Here is a 9,113-nt window from a genome sequence, read left to right as displayed (position 1 = left end):
ACTCAGTAAAAACGCTGCTGAAACTGCTTTAATGTTGGAAACAGCTTACCAAGACGACATTAGGGGAAAAACTCAACTGTGCGAGTGGTTTGCTTGATTTAAAATAGCGACTTGATTTATGACAAACCTCTTTCTGGACACCCATCAACTGCTTGAATCAACGAAAATATTGAAAAAATTTGAGCGCTTGTGCTCACAGACTGTCAAGAGACAACTGACCAATTCTCAAAGATTAGTGGGTCATCTTGGAGCTCGGTTCATCCCAATTTGTGGCACACAAGAGATGGGTTCTTCCACCATGACACTGCACCTGCACACGCAGCCATCACTGTTAGACAGTTTCTGTGTAAAAATGGGATAGTTTCGCAGCCCCATGCACCTTATTCACTTGACCTAGGTCTGTGTGACTTTTTCTTACTTTTCATGCATGAAAAGGGGCATGGAAGGACACCAATTTGACAGCATTGAAGAAGTCAAGAAAGAAATGAGGGAGCAGCTGTCTGTCATTTCTAAAGATGACTGTAAAAAATGTTTTAAACAGTGGAAGCACTAGTGGGACAAAGGTATTAATTGTTAAGGAGAGTATTTGAGTATTTTGAAGGGGATAAGGTGGTTTTGTAAATGATTTGAAAATGTATACCTTTTAAAAAGTAATTCCATCTTTCTTTCTTTCTTCTTTTTTTTATTTTAATTTTTTTTTAATTTTTTTGTTAGAGCTGGCTGGGCATGTCTCACTCCACCAGGACTGCTGCCTTCACAAGGCATATGCTCTTTGGTCGGAGGCACTGCCACAGGTGGAAGAGGAGGCTAGAGCCCATGTGAGTAGGTGGCACCCAGTGACTGGGGTACCAGCAAAGGTGATGTCATAGCTCAGACAGAGGGATGGGTGCTTACCCAGATGCAGAGCTAATTTTGATAGCACTGGACCTCCTGGTCCCCTGTCTGTAAGGTGCAGATGCAGAGGCCATTATGGTGCACGATGACTGCTGGTATCCAGTGGAGGGCGACGACTAAAACCATTCACCTAGACTGCCGTTCCCAGCACAAAATGCAGTACACTGGAACATGATGGGTGAGATCCATGGCAGAGGAGGCGGAGTGGTATCCTTGGCTGGGACCCATGGAGAAGCTCCACTGGGAAACGTGAGCCAATAGAAGTTGTCTGGTAGCCCATAGATTTTCTCAGTGGGGAAGTCTTGCAGATATTTTTTCATTTGTGTCTTAAAGGTGTGAACCATGCGCTCAGCCTCCTCTTAAGATTGTGGATGAAAGGCAGAGAAGTGAACATGGTGAATTCCTGATCACATACAGAAATAGTGAAATGCCTGAGACAGCAACTGAGGTCCATTATCAGAAACAAGGCTAACTGGAAAACATTCCATAGAAAAAAAAATGGAGGGAGATTGAACAGTGAAATTGGTAGTGGCTGAGGGCACTGGACTATGTATGGAAAACATGAAAACACAACAATGACAAGCAGCCAGTCGGAAACAGACCTGAAAAATTAATGTGGATGTGTTCCTAGGGCAGGGTTGCTGGGGGCTATGGAGAGAATGACGACCCTGGAGCTGCCTGTTGATGAGCACACTGGGGGCATCTAGCAATCAACTGACCCAGGTGTCGGTCAATGCCAATCCAGGAAATATGTCTGTAAGCCGAGGCTGGAGCAGGAAGCTCCACAGTGTCTGCCATGTGACAGCTGTAAAACCTCCCAATGCGTACTACCAAGAATGACCAACTGGGCAGGTGTGTCATCCACGTAGAATAGAAGGACCCCATCTAAGACCAAAAGATGGTGGTGCAGGACAAAGTAATTGTGAAGTGGATTGGATGAGTGCCTGGAGGACGAGAAGACTGACCCTGTTGGATGAGGCAGACTACCTGCCTGAGGATAGAGTTGGCTGCTGTACCTTGCTGACTTGGGCACTAGTGGTCAGTAAACTGTCTATCACTTGGCAGGAAAAGACATCCAGATGATAACACATGAGCTCCTCCTGACTTTTCTTGGCGTCAGTGCCATTGGGCAGTCAAGATAAGGCATTGGCATCATTGTGGGGCTATTTAGGGTTAAAATGAATATCATAGTTGTATTTGGAGAGGACCACTGCCCTCTGCTAGAATCCATGGACCACCTTATCTGGAATCCAGCTGGATGGACTAAATAATGAAATTAAGGGCTGGTGGTGTGTAATTATTTGGAAACTGGTGCTGTACAATAAAACATGAAATTGGTGACACATACACAATGACGAGAGCCTCCTTCTCATCCTGAGAGTACTGGACTTCTGCTGGACTAAGAGCTTTGGATCCAAACACCATTAGCTGCTCTGAACCATCTACAGTCCAATGGGTGAGGACCACCCTCATGCCTTGCTGCGAGGTGTCTGTAGCCAAAACCAATGGTTTGTTGGGATCAAAAGTAACTAGACATAGTGCCAACCAAGTGCTTTCCTTAAGCATGGTCAAGGCCCAGTCACATGCTGGAGACCAGAAAAAGGGAGCACCTTTCCATGGAAGGAGATGCAATGGGTGCATGATGGTGGATGCCCCAGGAATGAATGAGTGGTAATAGGCAATTTCATTTAAAAACACTCCCAAAGCAACAAAGGATATGACAAACTCTCCATGGTTTTGATGCCCTGCCTTGAGATGACATGACCCAGATGCTGAAGAGATGGTTGAAAAAAATTTGGACTACTGAAGATTGCAACGTAGATCCATGGCCTGGAGTTTTTGAAAGAGGGCCCAGAGGTTGATCAGGTGGTCACTCGTAGTATATCCTGTAATGACAAAGTCATTTATGTTTATTGAAGTAGCAGCCTGTTCCAAATAGTGCTGAAAAATTACAGGGGCATTAGCAAGCTGAAGCATCAACCAGTGGTATTGATAAAATCTGAGTGACATGTTAATGACCATGATATGCTTGGGTTCATCATCCAGGGCTAACTGATGATATACTTCAGAAAGATCAAGTCTGTAGAATAACTGACCTCCTGCTAAGTGTGTGAAGAGTTTATCAGGACATCGCAATGGGTATGTATTGACTGTGAACTGCAAATTCACTGTGGCCTTAAAATTGTCCCAAAGGTGCAATTTGCCAGAGGGTTTCTTAACAATGACAAGAGGTGTGTGCCATTCACTAGGGGAAACGGGAACCACAATCCTAAGAGAGACAAGCTAGTCCAGATCCATCTTGATTTGGGAGCAGAGGGCCAAGGTAATCCGTCTAGAATGAAAAAATTTAGGATGAGCCAACTGCTTCATTGTTATATGGATTTGAAAGTCTGTGGCACACCCTATGCCTTCCACAAATATATGCTGAAATTATAAGCACAGAGATTCCAAAGTTGCATGGGGGAGCTCGGCAGATACCAACTGTATGGAGTCTGCAACCAAAAAGCCAAAGTTCTGAAAGGCAACAAAACTGAAAAGGTTTGCTGATCTTGAGTTGTGGACAACAATAAAGGTAATAGGTCAAGTCACTAATTTGTAGATGACTTATGCAGCTAATTGGCCAAGCAAGGGGATTTGCTGTTTACTGTAATCCATGATACTCCCGTTTACTGGTGACAACTGCAGAGAGCCACAGTCTGAATATTTTTGGACATTAAGCAGGGACTCTGCCACTACAATGTCCACCTGCAGGTGCAGCTGTCAAGAGAGAGGCAAAACCTTGATAAAAATTGTGTTTGAATCTTGATCAGAAATCAGCCCTAATGACAATACAAGCTGATTATCCATATCCATGGTCTCTGATGCTGTATTCTGTCCAGTTGAGCAGCAGACCACTAGAATGGGGCCTTTTTTCTGACACTTACAATGGACAGCCCAACACTGGGGACACTCTGATCTGTCATGTTTAGATTAATACAACACACATGATGGCAACAGGGAGTAGTGGCTGGAACACTGTATACATGCAGAGTGGGAGTCACTGGATTGGCTGGCTTGCACCACCATGTGGTCGTCCTTCCCGGCTGCAGTGGATACAGCCTGGCCAACATAGCATGAGGCTTCCAGTCACTGAACTGTGGCTTGTGAGACCTCATATGAGTGGACAACTGATAAAACCTCTTCAAGGGGGAGGTTCTCTAATAGGAGGATCCATTGCCAAACTTCCTTATCCATGGTGGAGTGGATGAAAACTGGTGGAGCGGATGATAACATCATGAACTGTGATACCTACATATTGCTCTATTGACTTGCCCATGACAAAATGGCACTTATGACTAAGGATGTGGAGAGTTGTGGCCCAGCCATGATATGACTGATGTGTCTGCTTCCTGCACTGTAAAAATCAACCCTAGCAGCCAAGACATGCATGCAGCAGCAATAACAGAAAGATAGCAACAAACATAAGGTATCAAATGACAACAAGGGGGGTTCCTGCAGTTGTATCAACTGCCACAACACCTGATACAAGGTCAGACAGATCCATGACAGAAACAGTCAATGACCTACCTGCCCATCCGTAATGTGGAAGGTGTCAAAATGCTGCCATAGGTGGTATTTGTATGCCCCCCCCCCCTCCCCCATCTTTTACCATCTCGTCAAATGGTGGGAACTGAGGAGGACACAGAACTGGAGATAAATTTTTTGAGATTAACACTGGCAAAGCCTGTTGTTTGACTGTGATCAAGTCTTTCAGCTGCTGCACTAGTGTTTGAATCAGAGACCCCATAACTTGACAAAATGCAAAAAGCAACCGCACAAAGGAAAATGTATGAAGATAGTACTCTGCTCATCACCAGTGTGTTCTAATTCCACAAGAGAACACCAAGCAATGACTGACACAACAAACTTTTTTAAGTCTAGAATACTACTTCTTATAATGGGTACACTGGCCACTTAGTTGCTCACAATAAAAGTCTGATAAAACATATGCAGAGTTACATATGTGATTGAGTTAGCAATGACCAGGCCCAACTCTAAAAGCTGCCAGCCAGCCAGTGTAGTATGCAGACAGGAGTGAGTAGTGGCCTCTAATAGTTGTCAAACGTCTAGCAGCATCTGCTGTCTTGTGTGGTGCGCCTTATGACTGCGCGTCTGGATCTCGGGTGTGGATCTATGCAGATCACTACAATAATATTCTGTGACTACAAAGCAATGAGTCATATTTGGAATCTGTAAAATCATACAAATAGCTAGGTGTACACAATTTGTTTGGAAATGCAATGGGCTGATCACATAAGCTCAGTAAGGTGGCGGATTTTGATTCATTCATACGACGCTGGGGAAAATGCAGTCTACAAAGGAGATTTTCTTAGAAAACATTCATGCAAGCCATCCTGGAATAATTGTCATGTGTGTGGGGTCCATACCAATCAGTCTAAAAGGGTACATTGAACCTATACAAAGAAGAGTGGCAAGAATAATCACAGGTTTGTTTGACCTGTGGGAGAGTGTCACAGAGAAGTTCAAGAAACTGAACTGGCAGACATAGGAAGACAGTTGCCAATTATGCCTCTAAAGCTTACTTACAGAGCTTCAAGAACCTGTATTAAGTTAGGAATCTAGTAGACATATGCACGCATCAACAAAAGTGTTGCAGCATTACAATATGTTGTGCAGGTGTGTTGCTATTATGACTGTTCCTGTACAGATCAGAAGGTCACCCCTGACATTGTTTGTAAACATACACACAGTTACCCTGAGAGCTGCTCTCAAACAGACTGTGTCATTTCAGCTGAATGCGAAGCATCAGTAGGGGTGCATTAGAGACATCTATGGAACATCTATTATGCCACAAAGGACAATCATGAAAATTATTAGGTCCACATCATCAGGTTATATGCAGAAGGCTTGTCAAACCAGGGAAGTTGCTCAACTTATGCACCACAGTCAGAGTTACATGATGTGGATGTGAAATTACACTCCTGGAAATTGAAATAAGAACACCGTGAATTCATTGTCCCAGGAAGGGGAAACTTTATTGACACATTCCTGGGGTCAGATACATCACATGATCACACTGACAGAACCACAGGCAACAGAGCATGCACAATGTCGGCACTAGTACAGTGTATATCCACCTTTCGCAGCAATGCAGGCTGCTATTCTCCCATGGAGACGATCGTAGAGATGCTGGATGTAGTCCTGTGGAACGGCTTGTCATGCCATTTCCACCTGGCGCCTCAGTTGGACCAGCGTTCGTGCTGGACATGCAGACCGCGTGAGACGACGCTTCATCCAGTCCCAAACATGCTCAATGGGGGACAGATCCGGAGATCTTGCTGGCCAGGGTAGTTGACTTACACCTTCTAGAGCACGTTGGGTGGCACGGGATACATGCGGACGTGCATTGTCCTGTTGGAACAGCAAGTTCCCTTGCCGGTCTAGGAATGGTAGAACGATGGGTTCGATGACGGTTTGGATGTACCGTGCACTATTCAGTGTCCCCTCGACGATCACCAGTGGTGTACGGCCAGTGTAGGAGATCGCTCCCCACACCATGATGCCGGGTGTTGGCCCTGTGTGCCTCGGTCGTATGCAGTCCTGATTGTGGCGCTCACCTGCACGGCGCCAAACACGCATACGACCATCATTGGCACCAAGGCAGAAGCGACTCTCATCGCTGAAGACGACACGTCTCCATTCGTCCCTCCATTCACGCCTGTCGCGACACCACTGGAGGCGGGCTGCACGATGTTGGGGCATGAGCGGAAGATGGCCTAACGGTGTGCGGGACCGTAGCCCAGCTTCATGGAGACGGTTGCGAATGGTCCTCGCCGATACCCCAGGAGCAACAGTGTCCCTAATTTGCTGGGAAGTGGCGGTGCGGTCCCCTACGGCACTGCGTAGGATCCTATGGTCTTGGCGTGCATCCGTGCGTCGCTGCGGTCCGGTCCCAGGTCGACGGGCACGTGCACCTTCCGCCGACCACTGGCGACAACATCAATGTACTGTGGAGACCTCACGCCCCACGTGTTGAGCAATTCGGCGGTACGTCCACCCGGCCTCCCGCATGCCCACTATACGCCCTCGCTCAAAGTCCGTCAACTGCACATACGGTTCACGTCCACACTGTCGCGGCATGCTACCAGTGTTAAAGACTGCGATGGAGCTCCGTATGCCACGGCAAACTGGCTGACACTGATGGCGGCGGTGCACAAATGCTGCGCAGCTAGCGCCATTCGATGGCCAACACCGCGGTTCCTGGTGTGTCCACTGTGCCGTGCGTGTGATCATTGCTTGTACAGCCCTCTCGCAGTGTCCGGAGCAAGTATGGTGGGTCTGACACACCGGTGTCAATGTGTTCTTTTTTCCATTTCCAGGAGTGTAGTTGTAGTTGAAAGGTAGTGTTGAGGCCTTACACCCCAAAGGCCATCCATGTCTAACAGGTGCACTGGATGATTGGTATCCATGACTTTTGAGTCAAAGGAAACATAGGCTGAGTGCTCCAGAACTGAATTCATTGTTCAAGGAGGCTACAGGACATCATGTATTGTGTCAAACTGTTAGAAGATGTTTGCATGAGGCAAATCTCCATTCCCAATGCCTGTGGTGAGTACCATGCCACACAACACAACAAAATGGTCTCCTACATGGGGCCACTATATACCTGTGTTATTTATTGAGGGCAGTCTCACTGCTCTATGATACATGGATGAGATTCTGCAACCAACAGAGGGACCATATCACCAACATTTTGGTGGCCATTTCATGTTGATGGATGAGAACTTGCATGCTTGTTGTGCTGTTCTTGTGAACATGTTCCTTCAGCAGAATAGAGTGGTCTACACGTTCCCCAGACATGAACCCAATCAACCACCTGTGGGATTGATTGGAACAAGTTCTTTTTAGACATTGACAATGACCATACACTCTGCATGGCTTATGTAGAATCACCATTGAAGAGTGACAGTTTGGACTATGTCAGGCTTAATGATGTCATCAGTGGTAAACCACGATGGATTCAAGACTGCATCTGAGCTAGGTGTTGTCCCACCACCTACTGGTGTTTCTCAGGAGTGCTTAAACAGTACTCCCCATGGGAAACAGCTAAGCTGACATTCCTCCTGCACTCCATACACAAATACTTGGTCCTCTGAGAAGTGCCATCTACCATCAACTTCGCAGTGCTTTGCATGTTATAGATGCAGACACAAATGTAGATCTAAATATTACTTCCAGTGCTTTAACAATACTGTACAAACATGCACACACAATTCTAAACAATTATTTTCAATTAACACTCTAAATGATTAATTTTATCCTGAAAAACTGTATAGTGAGGCCTTGGTGCCCCTAACAATGTGGGGCCCACAGCATGTGCCACATGTGCTATATGGATAAACTGCCTTTTAATAAATCACAAGAGAACTTATTGAAATTACTAAACAATATCAGATGTAATATGGATAGATATAAAATCCACCCACCAAGCAGCACCAGGAGAAAACACGTGTAAGGGATGTGGAAAGGTGTGAGTTTTTGGAGCCAGTGTCTCCTCCTTTTGGCAGAAAGAATGAAGGGTAAGGAAGACAGGTGAGGAAAAGGAATGATGAGGTTTAGGAAATGATTAGAGTTATGGAAAAGTCAACCAGGCTTACTGGATGGGATCCTGTCCAGTAAATCTCCCCTGACCTTGGGTTCTGGGTGACTTTTACATATCACTTCCCATTTCCTAAGCCTTGCTAATTCTTTTACTTCATCCCTCTACCTTTCTCTACACCTCTTCTGCCAGAAGAAGAAGCTCCTGGCTCAGGAAACTCACACAATTTTATATCTTTTACATGTGTTTTTTCCTGTTGTTGCTTGGTGGGTAGATTTTTTATCTAGTCATACTATATTTTCAAACATTGATTATATTCATTCATATAGACAAAAACAGAGTAGTTTCTAGATGATATTGTTGACATATACATGAGAATCTCAAAAGAAGTAAAGTTTTGATTTTCACTGTTAAATTCTCCAGAGTTTCCACACCATCAAAAAAATAATCAACAGTAGTTGAAAGCAAAATTGAGTGTTGGTATTGTGTGTAATGAACAGAGTCATAGCAACATACTTCCTGATAATTGTTCTAAAAAGGTTCATACTAAGATTTATGCAAAATAGATACTGCATGAATATCCAGTACCAGTAAGGAAAGTTCACCATTCTACTTGACA

Source organism: Schistocerca americana, chromosome 2, assembly GCF_021461395.2.
Source record: "Schistocerca americana isolate TAMUIC-IGC-003095 chromosome 2, iqSchAmer2.1, whole genome shotgun sequence".
In the NCBI taxonomy this organism is placed as follows: domain Eukaryota; kingdom Metazoa; phylum Arthropoda; class Insecta; order Orthoptera; family Acrididae; genus Schistocerca; species Schistocerca americana.
The sequence above is the reverse complement of the archived record's forward strand: the minus strand, read 5'-3'. Positions refer to the sequence as shown.